Source organism: Asparagus officinalis, chromosome 3 (genome assembly GCF_001876935.1).
Source record: "Asparagus officinalis chromosome 3, Aspof.V1, whole genome shotgun sequence".
Lineage (NCBI taxonomy): Eukaryota > Viridiplantae > Streptophyta > Magnoliopsida > Asparagales > Asparagaceae > Asparagus > Asparagus officinalis.
Window position 1 is genome coordinate 4,021,263 of NC_033796.1, and position 8,405 is coordinate 4,029,667.

The following is an 8,405-nucleotide window of genomic DNA, read 5'->3' on the forward strand; positions in this document are numbered from 1 at the left end:
AGACGTGACGAACTTCCTCGGCGCCCTCCGGAGCCTCAGGCTCAGCATGCAGTGCTTCGGGTCTTTCAGCGGCGCCGTCGACTGCTGCTCCGATGAAGAAGAGGAAGACGGCGAAGAGGAGGAAGAAACCGGCGGTGGGTCCCAGTCGAGAAGCGTGTTCTCCAAGTGGTTGAGGGTGTTGGAGGAGGAGAATCGAGCGGAGACCAAGAATGGGGGGTTAACAGAAGAAGATGAGGAGGAGGAGGAGGAGATTGAATTGCCTCCGAAGAACGCGCTGCTGCTGATGAGGTGCCGGTCGGCGCCGGCGAAGGGGAGGGAGGAGGAGGAGGAGAAGGCGGGGGATAAAGAGGAGGAGGAGGAGAGGTTGATGCTGATGAGTTACGCGCCGGATTTCTTCAAGCTGTCGACGGAGATTGCGAAGGAGACTTGGGTCGTGGGGAGTGCGGATCCATTGGCGAGGAGCAGGAGTTGGAGGAGATGAGGCGGAGGAGGAAGAGGGCTTGAAAACAATAATAAAGGATGGTGTTATTGCAAATTTTTGAGGTTTTTTTTTCTTTTCTTTTCTTCTTCTGGGGTTCGTTTGCTTTGTTTTTTCCCCGTCTTCTTCGGTTGATCTGTTAATTTGTAATTTATGTACAGTCTTTTGTAATTTATTATGTATTTCTTTGTGTTTGGTGTTGTTTGGTGAATTCCAAGTGAGCGAGTAATATGCTTTTTAGCATAGGTTACGTTGTGAGGGGAAACAAGAAAGTTGTGTATAACTGTTCGTTTTGGCCAAAAAAACTGGGAAATCAAACTTTAGGAAACCTATTTCCTATTATAATTACTTTGAAGTTGTTTGGTTGGTTTAAAAAAAAAGGAAATTATAGAATAGGAGATGAGATGAGATGAGTTGTCACCTTATTATTGGATGATGTGAGTGATTTTTTTAAAAACTTGTTTTGAGGTTGTTTGGTTGGTTAAAAAAATAAGGAAATGAATTGGAGGTATATTATTGGATGATGTTTTGAGGTTGTTTGTGTTTGGTTCGTTTTTAAAAATAAGAAAATAGATGAGATGAGATGAGTTGGAGGTATATTATTGGATGATGTGACATGTACTTAAGGAAATTAATTTCTTGTTTTTTTTGAGGAAATGGGTGGAAAGGAATGTTTAATGAGATGAGATGAGTTGTCACAATATTATTGGATGATGTGTGTGATTTTTAAAAATAAGATAAAATGAGATGTGATGAGTTGGATGATGTGACACATTTCTTGTGTTTGGTTTATTTTTAAAGGTAAGAAAGGAGATGAAATGAGATGAGTTGGAGGATAAAAATAATATTTTATTGGATGTTGTGGGTGAGTTTTAGGGATGAAAATGGATAAAAATATTATTTTATTGATTTCCTTGTACCGATTTCCTTTTCTTGGTTTTTAGGAAACCAACCAAACAGCTTTTTAGGAAGGACAAACGAAAAAGAAAATGTCACGATCCTGATTCTGGGGAATAACCATGAATGATATATCTTAATTTAGTAAAGTAAAATGACGTTTATCAAGCATTACAAATTATTCATAGAAATGAGTTATAGGAGTGAGCTCAAGGGTTGCTTGGTTCGCTCAAAAGACCCCCGAAAACTCATTTCCTCCATTTGACAACAGTGTCACCTCAACAAAACTCATTTTAGGGTTTTCTTTTCTCCGCTTTGGTTCGTTTCTCCTCCTCATCCCTCTAGCCGCGAAAACCCTCTCCACCTCAGCTCTACGCTTTCCCCCATTTCCTTCGAAAACGAGAGAAAATCGGTGTAAAATAGCCCAAAATCTGTACTATTGTCAGATCTGAAGTTTATTTGGGCAAAACTTGTTGATAAGGGGGCATCCATTCGGGCCCAAGGCCCGGGCCTGGGTCCGGGCCCGGGCCGCATCGTTGGCGCCCGCACCTGGCCAGGGTAGTTTGGTCGGCCCGGGGCAAACGGTCACACAAGTGACCGTTTCCCGGCAAATGTCGGCCTTAACGGCTATAAATGGCCATTTTTGACCTTTTGACCGTTTTTCCCCAAAAAAACGGTCAAAAAACGATAAAAATCTGAGGGTATTTTAATAATTTGTCTAGGGGGTTACCTTTATAAATAGAGGGGATTTTTACTTATTTTTCTCATCCAATAGTCATCTGCTTCTCTCTAATACTCTCTAATAATCGCTTTAGCTCTCTAATTATTCAATCAAATGGCTTCCTCATCTAATTATGAAGCGCAAAACCTAACTCCCGAAATGAGTCCTCCTACTACAAGAGGTACAACTACTCCTATTACTCCTACCGATGTTGATCCTGAATCCAGTGGTGATGATTCTACTACACCAAGAGCTCCTAAAAGGCAGAGATCCGATGTGTGGAATTTTTTTGAGAAGATAGACGTCATCAGGGATGAACACGGTAAGCTTCTCACCTAGAAGGCTAAGTGTGCGTTGTGCGGTCATATTTTTTAAGCTCATCATAAGAGCGGCACCAACCACCTCAAACGCCATTTAGATAAACACAATAAATGTTAGACTCCTCAAGGTGATATCCGACATTCTATGCTCTTCCAATCATCATCTTCTGGTAGTCTCGGTAGTTAGAATTATGATGCAGCCCGAGCCAGGAAATGCGTCATCAAGTTTATCATTCTTAAATATATTCATTTTAAATTAGTAGAAGATGATGAATTTGAATATTTATTTACAGATGGTTTTTACCCCGTATATAAAAAAATTTCTCGTCAAACTTGTCAACGTGATATTTTAAAATATTATCAGGAGGAATAATGGAAAATAATTTCTTATTTTCAAAATTTAAACTGTAAATTTTTTTAACGTCTGATATTTGGACATCTAACGCACAATTTGGTTATTTATGTATCACAACACACTGGATTGATAAAAATTAGCAAATGTTTAAAAGAGTTATTTCCTTTATTGTATTTTAAGAGTCACATACTGGTATTAATGTTGTAAATTTTAATAATTGAAGAACTTTTGAAATTAGAAATATCAGAAAGAATATTTTCTCTTTCACTAGATAATGCAAGTAATAATAATGTAGATGTTGATTTTATCAAAACATCTCTGTCATTGTCATGTCATGGTGATCTTTTTCATATTAGATGTATCTGTCATATCTTAAATTTAATTATTCAAAGTGCATTTGGTGAAGTTAAACCCATGATAGAAAAGGTTAGGTCAGTAATTTATGCTCATAATTGTTTGCTTCGAAAGTTATTTTGTCCATTGCGGAACTCATTATAACTTTGGTCGTTATAATAAGTTCAAAAAAAAAGAAAGACTTTTTATAAGTCTCCTTACACGATAAAAATAAAAAGGTTACAACTCTCTTCAAACACACAGAGGACGTTTATCATTCGCTACTTGCGTGGGGTCTTTGCCTGTGTCGAGGTTTATCCGTGAACCATTACGGATCAGATCCGATCGATTGGAATAAAAGATTAATACTCTTGCTTCACAAAGAAAACAATCACAGAAGTAAATAATCTCAACGAAGTGAGATGTACTACGCTTCTCGAGATCAAAACCAAGTTTGCTATCAAGGAATGCTGGCACGGATCTCAGATCTTTTGAACAACTCCCTCTTTACGTTGGAATTCGCCAAGATCTGCTAGCCCTCCTCTGAAATTCGTGGATTGCACTCTCCAAACCGACATCACCTCGCCCTCTCTGATAGAATTCCAGATCCCCCGAAATAGGGCCCTAGGCTCAAGAATTCTAGATCTGTACAAATAAAGGCCATAGGGCTATATTTATAGGCTTCGGGAGCTTTGTTTTTGAATAAGAACGGCCGATTCCCTTTTATCTTCAGTTATAACCACTTTACTACATTCTAGGATTACTTCAGATCAGTTGGAACAAGATCCTAACGGCTAACAGGCGAAAACAGCTTCGAAACGGCTTTTTAAGGTTGGGAGACACCTTGGGTGTCTCGGCCTTGGCCGAGACACTTGCAGTGTCTCCTGCTAAGGCTCGGGCACTGGTCAAACGCGTCGTGGTCATTTTTGCTATATTTTTATCGTTCGAACTCGGAATTATGCAATTTAAAGTGCGTAGGAAAGCCAACAAAGAGATCTACAAGATCTTATGGTTGAATCACATTTGGAATGGACGAGACACGAGGGGTGCTTCATCTTTCATGAGCGAAGCGTAACTCCTGAACGGCTCGTATCTTTGTTATTTTGTTGTTCTGTTGCTTCATATGATTTGTCGACTCACTTCATGCGTTTGTCGACGTTAGATAAACTTGTTTGAATCGGATAGTGACATTCATCGTCTTCTCTTTACTTCGAGCTACGTACGGAAACTCATAGGTAATTTTTGATGCCTACACCGACAAAAGTAGATATTGTTTTGACATGCACGGTACTTCATAATTTCATTATAACTGTTGATCCAAGTGATGAACTACTCAACGAGTCTGACTTTAATAAAGATATTGATAATGCGGTGACAAATGAGAATGATAATAATTTAATTAATTTTACTAAAACTCAAACCCAAAGAGAGCAAACTGAATCAAGAAATAAGTGGAAGACTCTTAAGGATGACGTTGCCTGGGCGATGTGGGTTGACTACTGTTGTAAGTATAATCATGGTATAACCACTAAGACTTAATTTTCATATATATTATACTATTTATAATCATGAATGCACTCTTTAACTCTATGTTTTGTTTTTTCCATTTATTATGTTTTTCTTTTCATTCTTGTATTCATGATTTGCTTATTTTAAAAATTGTATTGTATCTAACTCTCTCTATTGAATTAGTAATGACTGATAACACATTATTAAGTGGGAGAGATAACAATGATGATGTTGACTAGGTTCTGAGCCCTCAGCTATAAAGTTCATAAACATGTGGCTAGTATATTTTTATGTGATATCAACAAATATTTTCACATGATTTTTAGTCTTAAAGTTCATTCAAATTTAAACATGCATAAAATAGAATAGTAGTACATGATAATAAAAAAATAGTACATGTCATTGCTTTTATTTTAACGATTGTAAATAGTTTTCTAGTCCACGATACTCTCCAATACAATTCTTACTCAGATTGGCAACAGTTTCGTTGTAACCAACTTGATGTGTGTGTATTAGGAGTTGATTTTCGTTCTAGTTCTTGTTGGGTATATCTTTGCAGTAAGGACACTTTGAGTTTTCATTTCGGTCTATAAATTTTACAGCATTAGCTTTTAGCATAATTTCTGTTAATTCTATGATATCCCACATCTCATCTTGCTCTTGATTGCATCCATATTGGCAATCCATTCTTCTTCAAAGGTTTGCTTAGGTTTAGTAATCCTTCTGCGCTGGTAAAAAATATAGTAAATTAAAATTAAAATAAACAGGTCTATTTTTTATCACAAAAATTTTAAATATTCTTACCTTTGATGATTGTGCGGATGAAGTTCACCAATATCTTTACTTTTCTTACTCATATTTTTCATGGTTAGCATTTGGTATGCAAATATTACATGTTATAGATGTATATGGATTGGTACGTTTACTTGGTGGTTGGATGTTGAATCTGACAATATTTATTTGGATCGGTAAATTTTTTGCTCGTTTTGCCTATTGTTTTGAAGCGCTCATGGTTTTGAAACCTAACTGGTTTTGTTTCTTGTAGTTGACTCAACTACTCAGTCTTAATTATCTACATATTTGGTATTTCCAGGTTTGATACGATTTTCCATATCATATAGATATTTACGACTAATCAGGTTGTTTATAGGTTTTTATAGGTTTCATAAGAATTTTTCGCTAATTCAGGTACGTATTTCATAAAATTATGAATAGTCATGTTATTATAGGTTTCATGTGATTTTTCATGTAAAATAAGTATTTTCCATGTCAAATCAGGTACGTAGTTCATAACAGTTACGATAATCATGTTATTACGTGTTTCATATGATTTTTTATGTCAATCAGATATTTATGATGAATTCGGTTATTTACTGAATTTTCATGCTTTATTTGTACTTTTATTTTGGTAAGATTAACTTCCATAACGATCACAAATAATTTTATCTTTAGTGAGTGGTAAACTTGCCATGGTGACCATATACGTTTTTTCCTACACACTTCAATACCGATCAAACAAAAAAAAAGTGGAAAATGTCTAATCAACAAAAAATTTCCTTTTTTTTGATACCAATCAAACACAAAAAAGTGTATACGTTAGTTTCCCACCATGTTTTATGTATGAACCAAACCCAAACAATCTATTTCTTGAAAAAGTTTGACAAACACAAAACTTTGATTTCTTTACATGGAGTTTTGTTTCCCAATACATGGGAAACGAACCAAATAGCACCTAATAGAAAATATAGCCGCCATCTAGATCTTTTCTTATAATTATAACTCTAAATGCCCTGCGTTGTAAAATGTCCCCATCTCCACATTTTTTATGAACTGTGATTAATATATTCCTAATTATGTTAATTAATTTCACTAATTTATAATTATAACTGCATATTAAAAGAGAAATGTCAAGAGAAACACTATATACGACCTGTGGAGGGGAGATCGGCTGTTACAGAGTTCGCCGGCAGTCTCCCTCCCACGACGGCATACTTCCACATTTTTAGAGACAATAAAATTTGATTTGTAATTGTAAAAAGATGAGTTTTTTCCAACTTAGATTTTTTTAGAAATTTTTTTCTTTCAAATTTGGAGGGAAATTAGTAACTCCTACCATGCTGAAGGTGGTGCAGCCGTGTCGATGTAACGCAGTTAAAATTAAATGAGCTTGCTATAACCAGTTCTTAGCTCTAACGGGCAACAATTTCACCTAGGCTTTTGATAGAATCATAGGGTTCACTCCTAACGTGTTAAATGTTAAAAAAGAATGAAAAATCAAAATTTAACAATCTGAATATATGATATTTCCCCAATTTGAAAGGAATTAGGGACTTTGTTAGATATTACGTCAGGAGGATGCTAACAAGATCAGAAGAACAACTAGAAGAAGAACCGATGTTACAATATTATTCACAAAGTATAAGATCATCCGACAAACCATCTTACACGCCAATATAAAGTATAACAATTTTTTTCAAAGATGAGAGGGGCTGAAAAAATCAATGCGGAAGATTAAACGTATATTAGCAAATCATCGAATTTTATGCTAAACTTGCAAATACGGCGGATTTGAGTTATATACTAAAAACACTAGAAAAAATTAAATAACAAATTACTTGATTTATCTTTGCTAGTCATAATCAATTGATGGTATGAAATATGTATGATTGGAGAAAAAGAAGAAATTTCTGAAAACAGACTCAGCATAAGTTTTAATTTTCAAAATCGACTCACTTTTTTTTTATAAAAATCGACTCACTTTTTGTCACGTCAGATTAATCTCATTCCTAAACAGTCGGGGTTGGCAACCTCGACTGTTTAGGAGGTTGTTAAACCCTAATTAGAAACCTTAAACCTGATTTTTATGCCCTAAATAGTCGGCGTTGGTAACCCCGATTAATTAGTAAATGAGATTAAGCTGACGTGGCAAAAAGTGTGTTGGTTTTTGTAAAAAAAAAAGTGAGTCCATTTTGAAAATTAAAATTTGATTTGAGTCTGTTTTGAAATTTTTTTCTGGAGAAAAATATGAACGCCTCTCTTCTTCAATCTCGAAACCAAACCTCAAAAATTTAAAACAGGAAATGAAAATCGACTCTCTTTCACATCAAAATTGCCCTTCAAGGTGAATCTTTTAAACTCAGTCCAACTGCTCCCGAATCCAACTTGGGTACTCATATTGGGTTCCTCACCATCTTCGTCAGCCGAAAGTGGGCCCACCACTGTCACAAGAACCTTATTACAGGACCACGACGGCCCGACCAAGTTAACAATATGGGTCGGGCCCCTCGACGCCTGCGCAATGTTATTACAAAATTTTAAGAATTTTTTGAGTTTTGATTAATTTGGGCTTGCCATTTTGCTTCTTTGCTAGGACTTTGTGCGTTTATTTGTAATTTATGTATAGATTTTGTAGTTTCTTTTGTATTTCTTTGTGTCTGGTATTTTTTAATTTTCATTTAACGAATTCAAACTGACAGCGTACATACGTACCTCTTAGTACAGGTTACATGTGAAGGAAACATGAAAGCTATGGAAATGGAAGTATGAACTCCATGACTCTGACCATTACATAAAAAACAATACATCTTAGTTCAGTAAAGTAACATTTAGTTTATTTCAAGAAATGAAGAAGTATAAAGTTCATGAAACAGTGGAGTGTGAATTAATTCTAAAGATGAGATGCTTGAGTGAACTAGTATTTTAAAAACGGTAGATAAACATCTATTTCTAAGAAAATTAAGGTTTAAATCGTATCTCTAATTTATTGCATAAGAGTATATAAACATACATACA